The sequence below is a fragment of the Thamnophis sirtalis genome, unplaced genomic scaffold (assembly GCF_051295495.1).
Source record: "Thamnophis sirtalis isolate CommonGarterSnake01/CBP01778 unplaced genomic scaffold, rThaSir2_p1.2 scaffold_1, whole genome shotgun sequence".
Lineage (NCBI taxonomy): Eukaryota > Metazoa > Chordata > Lepidosauria > Squamata > Natricidae > Thamnophis > Thamnophis sirtalis.
In genome coordinates, this window is record NW_028261381.1 from 114843938 (window position 1) to 114862171 (window position 18234).

General features: G+C 36.9%; 1 long non-coding RNA gene across 1 annotated transcript; it reads right to left on the reverse strand.

The window, feature by feature from the left end:
- Positions 1-902: 902 nt before the first annotated feature.
- Positions 903-5390, reverse strand: LOC148049704 (uncharacterized). Its single transcript, XR_015697974.1, has 3 exons — positions 4524-5390; positions 2681-2763; positions 903-1563 (listed from the first exon to the last, which is right to left on the reverse strand). It is a non-coding gene; the product is annotated as an uncharacterized LOC148049704 (long non-coding RNA).
- Positions 5391-18234: the final 12844 nt, after the last annotated feature.

Below are 18234 nucleotides of genomic sequence, written 5' to 3' on the forward strand. Positions count from 1 at the left end.
TATTCTAATCAAAGGTGTTTTAAAGCATGATAGATCATTTGTTCATGAAGATAATAATTCATCTAAAGTGAATGATCTTGAACCCACACCGAAGGCAATTTGGCTTCCAATTGTCCTGCATAAAAAGTGATGTAAGTCTTGATATGAAAAGTTAGAGTACTTCCTCTGTACTATTATTTTCTTTCTGGAAAAATTATTCTTAAATTGCAGCACAATCTCTGACATCTTAAAATGAAGCAGCTATTGCTGCTGGATTCTTGGCAAATGATAAAAATAATTTGCAGGGCACCTTCACTTAGATACATCATTTCCCTTCTTCTGTCATTCTCCCATTTGCCTGCCAAAATAGCTTTTTGAAATTGTAATCTGTTCAACTATAAGCATACAAGAACTTTGAACAACAAAAAGAGAAATTAGTAGATCCATATTTCACATTAAACCATGCTGTATCTTAACCATGGATTTTTGATAAAACCACAGTTGACGGGAAATGCTATACTGCACTAAGCCAGTTTGATCTAGTCTAGAAGTAAAGGCATCAGACTAGAAATCAGGAGATTGTGAGTTTTAGCCCCATTTTAGGCATGAAAGGCAGCTGGGCGTCTTTGGGCCAGTCATTCTCCCTCAATCCAACCCACTTCACAGGGTTGTTGCTGTAGGAAAAATAGGAAGAGGGATGACTAATGTGTATGTTTTCCACCTTGAGTTACTTAAAATAATAAAGGAATGAAAATCAAATAATAGGTAAAAATAATATCTAATCTGAGGAGGAAAAAACTGAATATTCCTAAAAATGTATCATGTTTTTATTTTTAATTTCTCTCTCCCTCTAGAATGTTGATCTTGTAAAAGAAGGTCGGTAGCTTTTATTCCATTTTGTATTTTATTATGTTTATTTTTACATTTTATTGACATATCAATTTTCACTGACCAAGATTTAATCTAAGTGGCTATTTTAAACATTTTACATATTTTTAGCTAAGCTTCGAAAGAAGTGGGTGACAACAACCAAAAAGAATACCAACAAAATGAAGATTTAAAGGGGGAAAGTGGGGGAGATTTAAAGAGGGGGAGGAAGAGCCCTGAGGGGCAGATGATCTCCAGAGACTCAAGCAACTTAAGATACGGGGCTTTATTGCAGCCTAAAGCTTTGATAAGTGAGCCATAACCCTTAAACTGTCTGTCGGTGATAATTATATCATCCACAGGTTGGATTGGGGAAGTGAAGAACTGCTTTATCTAGAGGATGGGCTGCAAATAGAGATGGCAGGGACTGTCATTGCCTGTATACCCTGCTGGGCGCCAGAGCTGAATTTGGTGGCTAAACATTGCTTATTGATCGATCAAACAGTTATTTTAATTTCTGATCAAAATATCTCCTGGTTCACACATAATACTAAGCAAAATCTGAGTAAATGTATTACTGCAATGTGAAAATCTAACCAGCCAAAAATAATTCAGAAGTACTAAATATTAAAAAATGGCTATGAATCAATTGATTTTCAAAAAGATACTTTCAGTTGGTCAACAGGTTATCAGGTTGCCGCTGACATAGGTTGGCTCCTATGGTTTGAAGTTAAGAGAAAATCAAACATTAATATAAAAAATTGAATTCATATAAGTCAATGTAACTTTACAAAATAATGTAAATTGAACATTCTTATGCTTATTTCTGAAACATTTTGAATGATTTATCACCTGCTAGTTGGAAGTGAAAAATTGGAAAACCAAAGTGCCTATTTTGTTGAATTTGTGATATTAAGAAGCTTGGAAAATACCTTTAGTTAGAATTTTTCATTTGAAAATTCTACAGTGAAGGCCAAATTTCTTTAAACTTAATTAACATGATTTTTTTAAAGTATTTTATTCTCTAATTCTCTAATGTCTATTAAAAACCACAATTTCCCCTAGAATATGGAAATGGCATTTCTCCTTAAGTTTTTATGCAACCCACCTCTGAATAAGCCATGATAGTTGTGCTCACATTCTGCTAAATTGTAAACCATGCCTGCAGATCACAAATGGTTGTTCCACACATCGTGTTAAGCCAAAACCAAAAAAATTGCATTTTGGTGAAGCATATGAACTCAGATTTAAAAAGCATACTAAGTCATACTACGATCTGGTAGATATTAGTATAATTTGTGATTCTAGCCATTATGATTATTCAGTATACTACAATTGATAAATGTATTGGTGTGACTTGTGAGTCTAACCAGTGGTGTTAATAGAGTGATATATCAATTTGGCCATTTCTGATTTATTCAAAGCGTGGTTAATTTTAGTCATGGAGTATGGAACTGTCCTCCAAATGCTGGTTTTCAATGGTGAGGGTGGACTCTTTCCCCCCCAAAATGGCATTGTACTATTAGAGCAGAGGTAGTATTCAGCAGGTTCTGACCAGTTCTGAAGAACCACTAGAGGAAATTTTGAGTAGTTCGGAGAACCGGTAAATACCACCTCTGACTGGCCCTGTCCCCATCTATTCTCTGCCTCCCGAGTCCCAGATGATCAGGAGGAATGTGGATTTTGCAGTAACCTTCCCCTGCCATGGCCACCAAGCCATGCCTCGCCCATCAAGGCACGCCCACAGAACCGGTAGTAAAAAAAAATGTATCCCATCACTGCATCAGAGATCTGCAGGATAGCCTGAAAACAAGTAATAAGGAATAACAATTACCTCAATAAGTTGTTATGGAATCTCTTCCTACCCACTCAGTGTAGGAGAACAGTTTTGTCTTCCTGGAACTGGGTTATGATTTCCTGGAGATTAGAAAATAGACCTTGATAAGGAGGAGGGGCTTAGTTGGATGACACTGAAAAACAGTGAAAAGGGGATTTTTGCCAGATGCCTCCACCTCACTAAAAATTCAAGCAGTGATCTGTCTCCCTCTTGTATAAATTTATACCTGGAGGCATTCTTCCTACATTTCACCTCTGTATAACTATTTATGATACCTGAATTTTACCAACAGCTTTGACAGTTTCTTAGTTAGTTTAGGAGAATGTATAGTTACAGCTCTAGACCGAGAATGTAAAATCTACTGTAGTGCATGGATAAAACGCAGCTTTTTCTGCCCTAACAGATACTTGTAAGAGCTTAATATTTAAGCTTCCAATTTACATAAGTTTTGGCTATTCGTATAGAATGCTGCCTTTTGTGTGTAGTGTATGTAACCTTCCTACCCAAGCAGTCTCCATGTATGTAGAATGATTACCAAAGTGGGAGAAGTGGCAGTAGGAAATCTGCGTGATAACTAACCATTGTGCAATAGCACAATACAGGCCTTTTTCCACATTTATGGTGCTTTGGAAGTCCATTAAGAACCTGACAGTTTTGCTGAGGAAGGGTTGGTGGATTTGGTGGTCCATCTGGCTATTACCTCTTGCTGCCTTTTGTTTCAGAGTCCTTATTCCTGCACATTATTCTGTATCCTTGGTGTTGGGGAAACAGATATGTGCAGTCTTGTCTCTATCCTCAGCCCAACCCAAACCTTTCTGATACCCTATACAAAGGGGAAACCTCTGCTGAATGATGAAGACCAAGTAGAACCCCTCTTCTCTTTTATCCCCAAAGCTTCATACAATAAGGCACCTGTGTTAGATGTTTGCAGGTGCTGCACAAGATATTATTCTAACGAAAGCAAATAAAGTGGAATGATTACCTTCCATGATTTGGAAATTATACTTCTATTGATGCAGTCTAAAACTGCATTTATCTTTTATGCACTCAGATCACACATTTGGCTCTTATTCAGTTTGCAATCAATGACTATTCCAAAATATTTTCCACAAGCAAGATTACCAAGTCAGATACTCCTCATTCTATATCTGGGCTCTTGATTTGTCCCTATCTCTTGAGTGTTGCATTTATTTCAATTTCTTTCAGTCCAGTTTGCCAACCTATCATGCTTGTTTTCAATTCTGAGTTAGTAGATATTTGACCCTGTTTTCTATGATCTACAAATCTGATAAACATTCATTCCAGCTATTCAATGAATAATTATGTAATATAAATATTGCAAAGTAAGGGACTTAATGTATTCTGGACCTCTCTCCAGTTTGAGGAGAATTCATTGAAAAACTCTCTTGAATTGTGATTTCTTTTGAGCCAGCTGTATAGCCACTTAATTGTCATGCCATCTAAATCACACTTTGCTTGCTAATAGGCATGTCATGAATCACTTTCTCAAATGCTTTGATGAACCCAAATTATATTATGTCTTCAATGTTCTCACAATTTATTAAAGCAGATACCCAAGCAAAAATAAGATAACATTAATTGATAAGATTTGTTCTTGACAAATCCATGCTGCCCTCTGCTAATTACTGTACTGCGATGAATTAAAGAGACACAGATTGATCTCTTTCTGATCTACTTTAGAATCTTTCCAGATATCCATGTCAGAGTGGCCTGTAGTTTGCTGCATCCCCACCCCCCTTCTTTTAAACAACCATTTCTTCCTGGCATGCAGTCACAGATAATACAGAAAGGTAGAGCCAGACCATCAGTTGTCTAGTACCTTAGGATACAGTTCATCTGAATCTGCAGATTTAAACTCATTCATAAATAATGTTCAAGCTTCATTTCTTCTCCTTCACCTCACTTTGCACAGTTACCTGATGGAACATATTTCTATTGGAAAAACTGAATAAAACAGAAGTCAATAAACTCTCCCTTTAGTTATCTATTAAACCATTTGCTGTCTTCACTGAACAATAATATACAGATTGTCATTTCATTTTCATAACTAAATAAGGTGTTGCTATGCTATTCCTAGCATCCTTCATTAATTTCAGCTTATTTTGAATTTTTATTTTTCTGACACTTATCCTAGATTTTCAGGCTACCTTCATTTTCCTTTTAATTTAGCCCTCTTTCCATTTCCTATGTATGCCTGTTTGTTTGTTTTTAGATTTTAACTAAGCTTTTCATGCAACCACAAATTCCTTCAACTGTCTTTATTTTTCTGTTACTGAAATTGGTTGCAATTACTGTGTGCTTTTAGTATACAGTATGTATTTTCTTTCTTTAGGAACTCTGACTCCTTTTTTTGCTTTGATTATATTTATTTCAGAGTTTCTTAAAACCTCTATTTCGAAGTCCAAGTCATGCATTTATTTACGTTTCCTTAAAATCAAGAATTCCAGCATTTCATTTTCCCCTATAAAGTCCCTGCTATTTTCACTTTCACAATTACTTGTCACTTGATCCTCAAGCGTCTTCCACTCTTCTTTGACAATGAAAAGGATCAGCATAAAAGCCAGGAATGTCCTGGCACAATCCTGCTTTAGTTTTTTTTCCAGATACTTGGGGTAAAGTTTCCCATCATTATAACTTCATGTCTTTTAAAAAGAACTGCATTTTTTTTTCTTAGTAGATTGGCAACAATCGACAGCCATAACAGCCATTGCTGTTATTTGTTCTTCTATTTATTTTAATCCAGATGTTCTCGGTAGCACTGCCAGATTCATTCTCGGGATTTCCAAGCAGGAATGGAAACAGTTAACATACAGTCTTCCCTTTCTCTTGTGTTTCTTTTGAAAATGTCCATCTTCTAGTCATAGCTCTCAAACTTCTTTACAGTATCTCTCTTCTATTTGTATTAAATTGTATTTTCTGTACAAGGGACTCAAGCTCAGTTTGCTTATTTCCCATGCTTATTTCTTTTTAGGTGGTTCAAGGTGCCTCATTTGAGCAATACTCCCACTTTCTACAGCGCCCAGGTTTTTATCTTTAAAAATAAATAAGCCATCCCTGATTTATCTAAAGAACAGTTAATCTCTGTGGGCCATGATAAAGCCAAAATAGTATATATCAAAGAAAAGAAGACATAGAATTACAAACTGAAATTAGCTCCATAACTGGTAACTCCAGAATGCTCACCATTACCATAAATACCTGTGAATTATCTGAGTCCATTGACTCTTCCCAGCCTAAGGAAAGAACTATTCAGAGCTTGACATGCAGGTAGTCCTTGACTTATGGCCATAGTTGAACCTGCAATTTTGGTCATAATTCATGGCAGTTGTTAAGCTGGTCACCAATGACTGCAGCCATTTTTACAAGCTTTTCTGTGGCAGTCATAAAATGAATACAGTAGGAATAAAGTGAACATAGAGGTCCTGAAATCCAGTTTGCCATAGGTCAGTTTTTGTCAGAAACCTGAAAGAAATGCCACTTTCTGCCAAAAATGTTGTAAATCACAGCAAACCACGTGATCACAGCAAATGGATGTTAATGCAGGCTGGTTGCCAAGCATCCAAAATGTAACCATGTGACGGGGTACAGCCATCAGAATTTTGTCCCTTTTCTAGAGTCCATTGTAACTAACAGTTGCTAAGTGACTGACTTTAAGTCGAGGATTACCAGTAATGTATAACTTTATGCCCTTGTTTATGACAGATATAAGAAACATCTACAAATGAAAGACTATAGATAGTAATCAACCTTCATAATCAAACTTGCCATTCTTCAGCCAGATACAATTTTTCCAGTTCATCTTGTGCCAGAAATCCATGATCTAACTAGCTCATGTTAGTTAGCTCATGGATTGCTGGCATAAGATGAACTCATCTAACTAAGGTCTAAGAAACCAAATTTCTTGTACCAACACTAACTTACTGTATTTTTTGGAGTATAAGATGCACCTTTTTCCCTCAAAAAAGAGGGTAAAGATCTGGGTGCCACCTATACACTGAATACAGCATTTGTGGCCTCCCAAAACCAGCCCTGCACATCCAATTTTTCGCAAAAATGGATGCACAGAGAGTTTAGGAGGCCTGCAAAGTGCTCCTGGGGGTTGGGAACGGGCAAAAACGAGCAAAAAATGGACTTGTTTTTTGTGAAAACAGGCCCATTAAAAAAAAACACCCCAAGGTATGCAAAGAGTTTAGGAGGCCTGTAGGGTGCTCTTGGGACTGGGGAGGGCAAAAACGAATGCAAATGGGCCTGTTTTTCACAAAAACAGGGCAGTTTTTGCCTTCCCAAGTCCCCACGAACACTGTGCAGCCCTTCCAAACTCTCTACACGCCCTGTATTTTTGCAAAAAGTGAGCCCATTTTCGTGAAAAACGCACCATTTCTGCCCTCCCCAGTCCCCAGGAGCACTCTACAGGCCTCCCAAACTCTCTGCACTCCCAATTTTTGCTAAAAATGGGCCTTTTTTTTGCTTCAGAAATCCCCCATGCATTGCATTTTTGCCCTTCCCTTCCCGCCAGGAGCACTTTGTAGGCTTCTCAAACTCTCTGCATTCTTCCTTTTCACAAAAAACAGGATGTGCAGAGGGTTTGGGAGGCCTGCAGGGTGGTCTTGGGGGTCAGGAAGGGCAAAAACTTTTTAAAAAATACCTCTTCAAAATCTTGGTGCTTCTTATACTCTGGTGTGTCTTATAGTCTAAAAAATACAGTAATTCCAGCTTATTATCTAAGCCTTAACCCTGACTGCTCTTTAGGCCAGATCCTGAAGATGAAACTTAAACACTTTGGCCACATAATGAGAAGGAGGGACTCATTGGAGAAGAGCCTAATGTGGGAAAGATTGAGGGCAAAAGAAGAAAGGGACGATAGAGAACGATGTGGCTGGATGGAATCACTGAAGCAGTAAGTATGAGCTTAAATGGACTCCAGAGGTAGAGGACAGGAAGGCCTGGGGGAACGTTGTCCATGGGGTCTCAATGGGTTGGATACGACTTCATGACTAACAACAACATTAACTAAGCCACAATTGGTGGGGGTAACAAAATAACTTAACAACTATATGATTTTAGCCTCTTTCTGGAATGTTTCTCCTGGAATAATAAAACTTCATATATTTTGTCATACTGAGATTTGTTTATCTGGGAACAGTATTTCTTTATTTAGAAACAATCTTACAATTTGTGCACAAGTTCTGAAAATAAATTGGATATAATATTAACACCTTTTAGTTGGGACTCTTCGGGCTTAAGGAGATCAATACCAAAGTAGAGGTCACTTTTTTTTCTTTTTTGCAAATGGGATTTTGTCTCCAATTCTCTTTGCTTGAAAATTCCATTCCTATTTATATAGAGGCAGCATTCAATAAAAACGCTAATATTATATGCCATAAACCAAGATGAGAAACAACTAGAGAACACCACAGAAATGGTGAGCTCAGTGGTTATTTAACTTATAATAACATCATTGTTTTTGAAACTTCTTGCAAGAGGAAAAAGTTTACTTTTGCATATTGCTCATTAGATATATAGTACTCATTTCCTATAACATATGTTGTTGCTATGTCATTTTTATTCAAATATCTTTCAGTTCCACATCTAACAGAGAACCACCTGTTAGATGTGGTATGAATAAATGGATTGGTAAATGTTGCAATTAGTGTTGGCATTGGGGTTTTTTCTCTCTCCTCCTTCCCTATTCTCAGGTTGACTATGGCAAACACCTGGAATTTGCTATGGTTCCTTCACTCATGCCTTTGCTAGTCTCCACTCATACAGTTTCCCCAGTTACATCCAACCTCTGTTTACCTAATTGCATCATTGCTTACTTGATCTGACATTTCCCAGTATTTATTCTCCTTGTGTACTAGAGCGGCAGTGGGGGTGGGGAGAATGTATGTGATACAGGAATCAATTGTAAACTGAATCCAATCTTGATCAGTCAACAGGACTAGAGGTTAGTCTTCCAAGCTTCTGGACTCATGTGAAGCCCATCCTCAAGGAACCTCTCTCTACCAGGATGCAGAGAATAGTATTTCCAGCTTCAGGGGAGAATGTAAAATCATTTCAATTCTTCACACTCTCAGGAAATAAGAAAAGAAAAGAACCTGCATGTTATTTCACAAAAGTTGTAAAGAGTCTCTGGCTGCATAGTTTTGGGCAGGAATCTATCCCATGTATCTGCAGGTTGTTATTGTGGATAAATTATGAATCCAATTTCTGCCTGCACAATTACTATAGTAGGTGGAATTTTGAGGGACCACATTGCCTAGTTCAGCTTCCTTTCTAACCAAAAGTTGACATGGAAGACATATGCAAAATAGTTGTGTAGCAGCAGCCCCTCTAACCCTTCAACTTATACTGATCTAACAAGTTGAATAATATTTATGGCTTTTGTGGGACAGCATAGAAGATTATGGTCTTGTTTTTACAATCTTCTTAGTTTTTGAGACATTAGTGAAAACTAGGATGCTATCAAAATGAAACTAGGTTTTTTATATTATATTATTGAATTACTAAAAAAAATAAAGATGTTTATATTAATAACAGTTTGTGTACAGTAAATTCACAATGGAACTGTGTGCAGTCAAACTCTATACACATTAATTTGAAATTGTGCCTTACTATAAAATGCAATTTCACTTAAGAAAGTCTACAGGGCTAAACCCCAAGGAAACTGGGGACTGCAGAGCAAGTTTGTTGAGGCCCAGTTGTAACATACCCTACTGCCATCCTTAATCTGGTAAGCAGAACTTAGCATAGCTGCCAAAATAATAAAAGATTTTCCCCAAGAAAAGGTATTTGACCCCTCCACAAATGACAAAGAATATATCTCAATTGCAAAACTGTTCATTTAAAATACTGTATAGTAATAATACTTTAAGAATACAGCATAAATAAGGATTTTAATTGAACAGATTTTACACTTTTGTTTTATTTATGTTTTATAATAGGTATAAATCTTCTTCTTTTTGTATAAGCCAAAAGGCTATTTTTACTTTTAGCAACAAAACAAACTAATGGAGTCTGTGTGTGTGTGTGTGTGTGTGTGTGTGTGTGTTAAATATTATATTGCTACTTAAATTTGTTTCTCGTTAATATGCATATGATTAGGTTTCCATGTCACATTATACTATGACTTAAATTATGGTTTATTACATAAAACCACATACAATGTGCTTACCTATAAACCATAAACCTGCTCCAGGCGTCCTCCTATGTTATGGTTCAGATGTGGTCCTGGAACTTTACTATCTTGTCAGCATTAGGGAAAGATGTTTTGATTTTCTCAGGCCTTTTAATATATTTGTATGTTGATTTTAAGGAACTTAAAGGAACTTCTTTGTCTTCATTGTTTGTTTATTTTAATTAATAGTATTTCACTGTGTTTGTGTGTGTGTGTTTGTGTGTGTGTAGATCAATTGTTAGTTAACATTTTTATATGTGGTTTTAATTATTGTAAGTTTTTGAGGGAAGGAGGCAGTGGTGGGATTCAGTTTTTTTTACTACCGGTTCTGTGGGCATGGCTTGGTGGGCGTGGCAGGGGAAAGATACTGTAAAATCTTCATTCCCTCAGTACTCCAGAGGAAGGATACTATAAAGGGAAGGAGGGAGGGAGGAAGGGACTGCACAATGTTAGATTATTATCTTCAGTGTCCCAGACAATATCAGGCCTCCCTTTACATAATGACAGTGAGTGGATTGTATCCAAATTTCCAGGCTACGTTTAAAATTTTATTTTAAGGAGAGTGATAAAAGAACTTAATTTATTAAAAATATTACCCCAAATAACTGTTATTTGCCAACAACAACCCTTAGCTGTATATTTCTGAATGTTAAACTAGGTATGGTAGGTATTAATCATGATTTCCCAATCCCAGTGGGCCAAACTAAAATCAGTAAATTATTTTTGTGAGCCCAAACAATCTAAAGAAAGGGGAATCTATCTTTACCAGGCTTTTGTTGAAGGTTGGAATATATCATCATGATTGATATATCAACAATAAAAACAGACCTCGATAATGAGAAAGTGCTTCTTTAAAAAAATGAGAAAATTTAAAATGTTCTACAGAATCAAGACCATATATTAGGATGTATATGTAAAATGTTATTTAGATATTATTTATTTTATTTTGTTATATTATTTAGCTACCCTCTCCAGAGGGAAGAATTATGGAACAAATCTGTAAAATTTACTCCAAATTGCAACTTAAAAGAAAACTGGTATATAAAGTTTTATAAGGTGCTATACAATCCTATCATTAATTGCCAAGATAGACAATTTATATAGTAATAAATGTTGGAACTGCCATAAGACAGAGGGAGAATTTTTACCATATGTGGCAGACATGTAAAAATTTTCAAAAGTTTTGGAACAAAATACATTTTAAAAATTAAATTTAACATGAAGCCACTTTTTTTCTTAACTAGGTGTTTTAACATAAAATACTAAAAAACAAATCTCAGGAAAGCTGCTGCTTTGGTCTGTGAAACTCTAGGGGAAAAGTGGCATATACATCTAGCTCATAAAACAAAAGCAGTGATCAAATTTAAAAGTCTAAGTGTAATCAATGAGAAAGCTATTTCCTCTGTAGTCACACAGTACCTTGCCTAGTAAACCTCTGCATAACCAAAGTAGTATTTAATATTTATTTATTTATTTATTTATTTATTTATTTATTTATTTATTTATTTATTTCCTAATTTATATCCCACTTCTTGGTCCTTTCTCCTTTTTTTCCCATAACAACCAATGAAGTGAATTAAGTTGAAATAATGAATCTCATCAACACTAATAATGTTTCCTTTCCAAGAAAAAAACATTCAGCTTCATGAAAGAAGCTGCTAATAAACTCTCTAGCACAGCTCCAAACCTGGTGACTTCCAGATATGTGTGGGGTTATAATTGTCAAAATGCCTAGCCAGCACAATTGATCAATTTCCCTCAGAGGGAAAATAAAAACATTTTCCAGAAATGACATAGCATCTTTATCTCCTTTTCCCCAATATACAATGACTTTGCCTTCTTTTTTTTAAAGGACAAACTCTGGCGGATAAGCTTCCATTGAGATGATTACTTTTTCCACCAAACAGAAAGCAATTTCTACAAGCCTGCCTTTTTGACATTTCTAGTTCTCCCCATATAAAAAAGACACATATTTTGTAACACCTGGAGAGACGTATTCTGCACTTTTCACACTTGATAACTTTAAAATGTATGGACTTCAGTATTGGCTGGGGAATTATGGGAGACTGCCTGCCTGCCTGCCTGCCTGCATCTATCTACCTATCTACCTATCTACCTATTTACCTACCTACCTACCTACCTACCTACCTATCATCTATCTATCTATCATCTATCTATCATCTCTCTCTACCTCTATCTCATTTATCTATATCATCTCTCTCTCTCTTATCTATCTCTATCATCTTTCTCTGTCTCTCGTTATCTATCTATCTATCTATCTATCTATCTATCTATCTATCTATCTATCTATCTATCTATCTATCATCTATCTATCATCTCCCTCTACCTCTATCTCATTTATCTATATCATCTCTCTCTCTCTCTCTTATCTATCTCTATCATCTCTCTCTGTCTCTCGTTATCTATCTATCTATCTATCTATCTATCTATCTATCTATCTATCTATCTATCTATCTCCATCATCTACCTGCCTTGAGTAAATCAAAACATATTGCTTGCACTTGTGCCAGAAGCACGGAGGTACTTCTGGTTTGGAAGGATTATCTGATGACATCACATCACCCTTGCCCAGGGCACACCCAGTTGGGAGCTCCTTTCATGTCTCCTGCAGCAGCTGGATGGAAATTCAACCCCACTGCATGGGAGCACCCAGGTCTCAAACATGGGCTTGCTAATCTCCATCCTAGTGTCCTAACCACCCCAGCCCACCATGCTCCTTACCAAAATATATAAAGAAGGCAGGATACAAAATCTAACAATAATAGGGCAGGATAATACAGATATGTACAATTCTCCTAAGTAAAGATTCACAAACATTGAAAGGAAGTAAAGTTCCTGTTCCATATGTAGTAATATTTTATAGAATGAGCAAGGAAACCAACTTTTGACCACCTTGCTAATTCACTCAAAAGAGCAGCTATAGAGAGCTAGGAGGTAATTAATTTGTATTAAGCACGCTTGAATATGAGCCCTAAATGTAATTAAGAACTCAATAGAAGCCACTCATTTAGGCTTCTTGAGTGGACTCTAGGGAGAAAGTAATCCAGGCTTCTCAGCTGGCAAAGGCCATTGGCAGCTGTACAAAGTATTGCTTTTGGGGGAGAATGGCCTATTGTTCCATCACAATTTAAATTATACAAATGAATATATGATTGGATGTGTGTTATCAGACTGATGATCTATTCCAGTCACTTGTGCAATAGCCCCAAATACGTAGTCCTTCTTAATGATGAGCCGGCCATGTCACAAATTATAAATAATTTATCATATTAATTTATTAAATTATTAAGAAATCATACATTTTCTTTCACCCTAACCTATCTTATAAACAAGTGAAAAAATTGAAGGAAAGCATGGGGGGGGGGAAAGCCAGGAGAGAGCCCTATGTACATTATCTTGAGCTCCTGAAATGAAAGATGGATAGAACACAAAACAAACAATTCTTAAATAATATGAGATGTCCCAACACCTGGATAAAGCAACATTTCCTGAAATTTGGCCTTTTACATGTGTGGAGACTATCAATCCCAGCATGTTTCTGGAAATAGTCCCGACAGATCTGGAGGATACTCATGTAGGTAATGATGGGTCATGGAGGATAGAAATCTAGTTATTTGTGTTCCTTTTTTTGCAATAAGAGCCGAGGTGGCGCAGTGGTTAGGGTGCAGTACTGCGGGCCACTTCAGCTGACTGTTATCTGCAGTTCAGCGGTTCTAATCTCACCGGCTCAAGGTTAACTCAGCCTTCCATCCTTCCGAGGTGGGTGAAATGAGGACCCAGACTGTGGGGCGATATGCTGACTCTGTAAACCGCTTAGAGAGGGCTGAAAGCCCTATGAAGCGGTATGTAAGTCTAACTGCTATTGCTATTGCTATTGCTAACATATGTTTATCTACAACCTATTTCCAGGATATTCCAAATACCAATAGATCAAATATTTCAGACTGTGATACAATGAGGAACTTATTTTTCATAATTTTGAAAAAATAAAAAAGAACAATGACTATGGAGCTGAGGGACAAGGGGGGATCTGTTTTTATTCAAACATAAATAAACTGAATGTAAAAGTATTAGTTATACAACTTTTATTTCTCAGGAAAGACTTTTTCTCTTAGATCAGTTGCTCAACCTCTTCCAAGGAATAAGAAAACCAGGCCTTCTATGATGTGCAAACAGCTGACCAGAAAGAAGAAACTACTAGTTCAGCCTGATTTGCATCTGAACTAGAAAGATAGGAAACTTCCTTGAGTTCTCAGAAGCCCCCCCCCCCTTTAACTCAGGTCCATTTATTTGGACCTAAGGATGCTTCTCCATTTCTTTGCCATGCATCTGTGTCTTAATAGAGCTTATTTTTTTCTATGTCAGCTGTGGTTTCATCTCAAAATGAACTTTAACCATTTTCCCTTCTGAAAGATAAGACTATGCAGGTGTGTTGGTTCCTCATTAGGAGAAACTAGCATATTACCAGCATGCAACTTCTGTTAGCCTGACCTCCAACATCACAGATGTTAAGCTGACATGTCTTCCTAAGATGCTATTATTTGATATGTGTTCTCAAAAAACAGAGATGGTGTCTTGATGGCTTTCCCTTTCCTATTATTTGGAATTTGCACCAACATGAAATCCTGCCTTTTCAGTTTCTGATCCCAAAAGCACTGATCTTTGCGTTTCCAAAATCAGTTCAAACTGTTTGGGAAGAACTGGTAATAGAAGTTGTGACTATGGAAGGACCTTTTCCTGGCAAAGATAAATTATAAACTTCAAAGATATGTAATTTTGTTACACTTACATAAAGTAGCTTTGTTTTGGGCAATTCCTTGTAAAGTGCTGAATCAAATTTGTTGAAGCTTATAATCAATGTTAAAGCCATGTTCGGATGAACTGTAGTTTCTTAGTATGATATGTGAGTCCGTGGCCTGGTGCCGGTCTGCTGTGGCACGACAAAACCGCGCTCATCAAAATAGCGGTGATAAAACCACGTCGCTAAAGCCGTGATGTCATCACTGCGTGTCATCACCGCTGCAACAACAGCGCGGCGGCAGAAGGGCGCTTTAAAACAGCGCGGCGGCAGAAAGCCGATTTAAATTAAGGTAAGGGTTAGGATTAGGTTTAGGGGTTTGCTTTAGGGTTAGGTTTAGGGTTAGGTTTAGGGTGCTGACTGCTTCGGAAGGCGCGGATTTGCCCTCCGCACTTATGTCGGCGTGGATAAGGGCTTCGCGGTTTTGTGGTGGAACCCCGGTCCGCAGCCTGTTGGGAACTGGGCACTGTAAGTGGCAGGCAAGCATGTGAAGCTCCATTTGCACAGGTGGCGGGCATACGTGCGTGAGATGTTTAAAGTTATTTTTCTTTTAAGTTCTACAGAGAGGGATGATGGATGTTATTGCCAAAAAAAGGAATTCAGGTAGTCCTTGACTTACCACCATAATGGATTGTGATGGTTGTAGGACAGGTCACCCATTTGATTTTACAACTCTGTATTGTGGTCATTAAGCAAAGGTAGCAGTCATAAAGAACACGTAGTCATAAAGTGGTTGCTGTGGTCATTAAATGAACAATGGTTTGCTATGGGCCAGTTTTGCCAAAAATAGGAAGTAAATGTTGGTTTTCAGCAAAACTGTTACAAAACATGATCACATGACTCTGGGACAATGCAAACTGCCATAAATGCAGGCTGGTTGTTAAGCACCTAACATGCAGTCCCATGACTGTGGAGACAGAGCGCAGGGGGAGGAGACAGTTCTCAGGAGTTTGGAACTAAGTCAACCTTCACAGGATTGTACATTGCTAAGTGACCAGTCCTAAGTCAGGGACTCCTATAAGCTTAAAATGTGCTTTGAGATGGAAATGCTTTGCCATAACAGAACAGAAATTACCCAAAATACCCACATAGACACACACAATGTTTTAAGCCAGCTTGTGGCTTATTTTTAGCTATGTGATTGGGGGATTGCAAGCACATGATTATTTTAACAGACTATTGCTTCAGCTCAGTCACACACTTCATAGAGAGCTGGATGCTTACAATAGATAGTAGGTGATTCCCCAGGGAGTGAGATCTGAAAATCAGGGTGAGAAAAAGTAATATGATGTAGTCACTTGAAGTATTCATTAAATAGAGTTCTTTATGAAATGGAAAGGAAACATGTTGTTATGACTTTTTTCCTTCAGATTTATTTCAAAAACTGCCCAGGTTCAAATGTAATGGGAAAAATGAGTGTTTTCTACTCTCAATGAAACTTCTTTTTTTTTCAGAAAAAAATGAGCACATTCAGAGAGAGCTGTTTCCTCTTTTAGTGTACAGATCTACTTATAGCTTTCTGGATTTACTGGATGTAGCAACTATATTTAATTGGAGCTTTTTACAACTTGTAAAAAGTAAATGACCTGCCTGTTTTGACCAGAAGTAACTTGCACCATCTGATAGCACAAGTTTAATATGAGTATAGTTGGTTAAGTGAATTCTGTGTCATTATGAACTACGTTCTGAAATTCAACAATGTTTGTTTTAGCATGAAATAAACTTGACTTTCTACAATAATTTTTTTCTTTTTCATCCCAAAATCTATGTAAGATATACAGTACATCCCTCTGAAAAGCACAGTGATTCAGTCTCTAATTTAAAAATGAATACTATTATATAATACTGTATAAGTACTATTGTGTAATAGACTTGAATCGTTGTGCACTTAAACTGTATAATTATGTTTTTAACTTGAATTTTTCTGTAATAAGCTCTATTCTTAACTATGGGTTATCTTTAAACCTGGACATTCTTAACTTGGAGACTTGCTCTAGTTACAGGCTGAGTTAACATAGTATGCTAAGCTAAAGCTAACCTACCTTTTTGCTTGTCTAGTGTATGAACTTAATAATTAGCTGTGATTGTATAACATGGTACAATATAAGACAATTCTCTGAGAACCATGTTATTACTTATTTTTCCATTAGCTCTTAAATCCAAAATGGAATCAGAAAATCAGTCTGGAGATTTTTAGTTAAATTCTGAACTCTGAAATACTTTGTTGATTATTACATTCTTGCTTTTAGCTTTAGATATTTCAGGTCTCATATTATATGAGGTGCAAATTTGAATCTTATTGTGACTTAAGGAGCATTATTCTAGAGCAGTTATAGTGAATACTCAAGCCCTATTAATGCCCATTGCCGAGTTCTGCTTCATCCACACAACCACTTTGTTTCCTAAAGCCAGGAGGAACCACAATGCCATAAAGCTTCTGCTCCTGCATTTGTGCCGTTGTTTACCTGGAACAGATCTAGGTTGTGTGTTTAACACACAACAGGCTAAGGGCTGTGATTCTTTCAGCTGAAATTCCAGGGATACTTTTCATGAGAATTGAGCTTCCAACTGGGTCACACAACACTCGTTATTCCACACATTGCAATTTTTCAGTTGGTTGGTCAACTGTTCATCTTTCTGTAGGTGCCCACCAAAAGTTAGCAGGACTTTTAGGCTGCCATCTAGTGGTCCTATGAATTTATAAAGTTGCTGGACAACCCTTTTTAGAGCTGAAATTTGAGAAAGGGATTTATGGTATCTGTGGGGTAGGTGCTAAAACTGTTATTTATATGTTGAGCTTCTAGGTCACCCAATTCCAAAGAGATTCTAGGCAGCTTCACCAGATATATAAAAACATACAAAAAGAAACAATATGCAAGGGACCACAAGATCTCCAACCACATAGTTCCCAACTCTAGGGTGACTGTGCTATAACCTATCCAACATCTAAGAGGGGGGGAAAAACAAGTTCTCCTCAGGGTGCATCAGCTTTGGGTGGACAATTAAGTGCAAGCTGTGGTATACACAATCCTCTAGAAACACTTAGCATGGACTCTCCTTGTGCTATAGCAAGGAAACTGTATGGATACATGTTTTTTAAAGGTACCAAAAAGCAACTCTGCTTTTGTGATATGAAAATCAACTGTATCTGCAATGAAACTGAGATAAAAGCATGGTAAAGAGTCACGTACTCACATATTATCTGGTATTTTTTTCTCATACAAGGTATTTTTCCTCCCAAAATTGCAGGCCAGCTTCAATGGATGCATTGCCAGAACATGCTAAACTAGAAATACAGTTTGTGTGTCATTCAGACCAGAAGCTTTTTTTATCTAACATTCAGTTAGATAAACAATTCATATTATTTGGGCTTCTTATGATACTAGACTTGATAGGGAAGAATATTCTGGAATTAATATTAAAACATAACATCCGGAGGCTAAAACGGCTCCCAAGTAAGCCCTTGCAACCAATCACACTATTTCTTCCACACATTTGAAAATCTCTGCCATCTATTGTGACTCCCACTTTTAA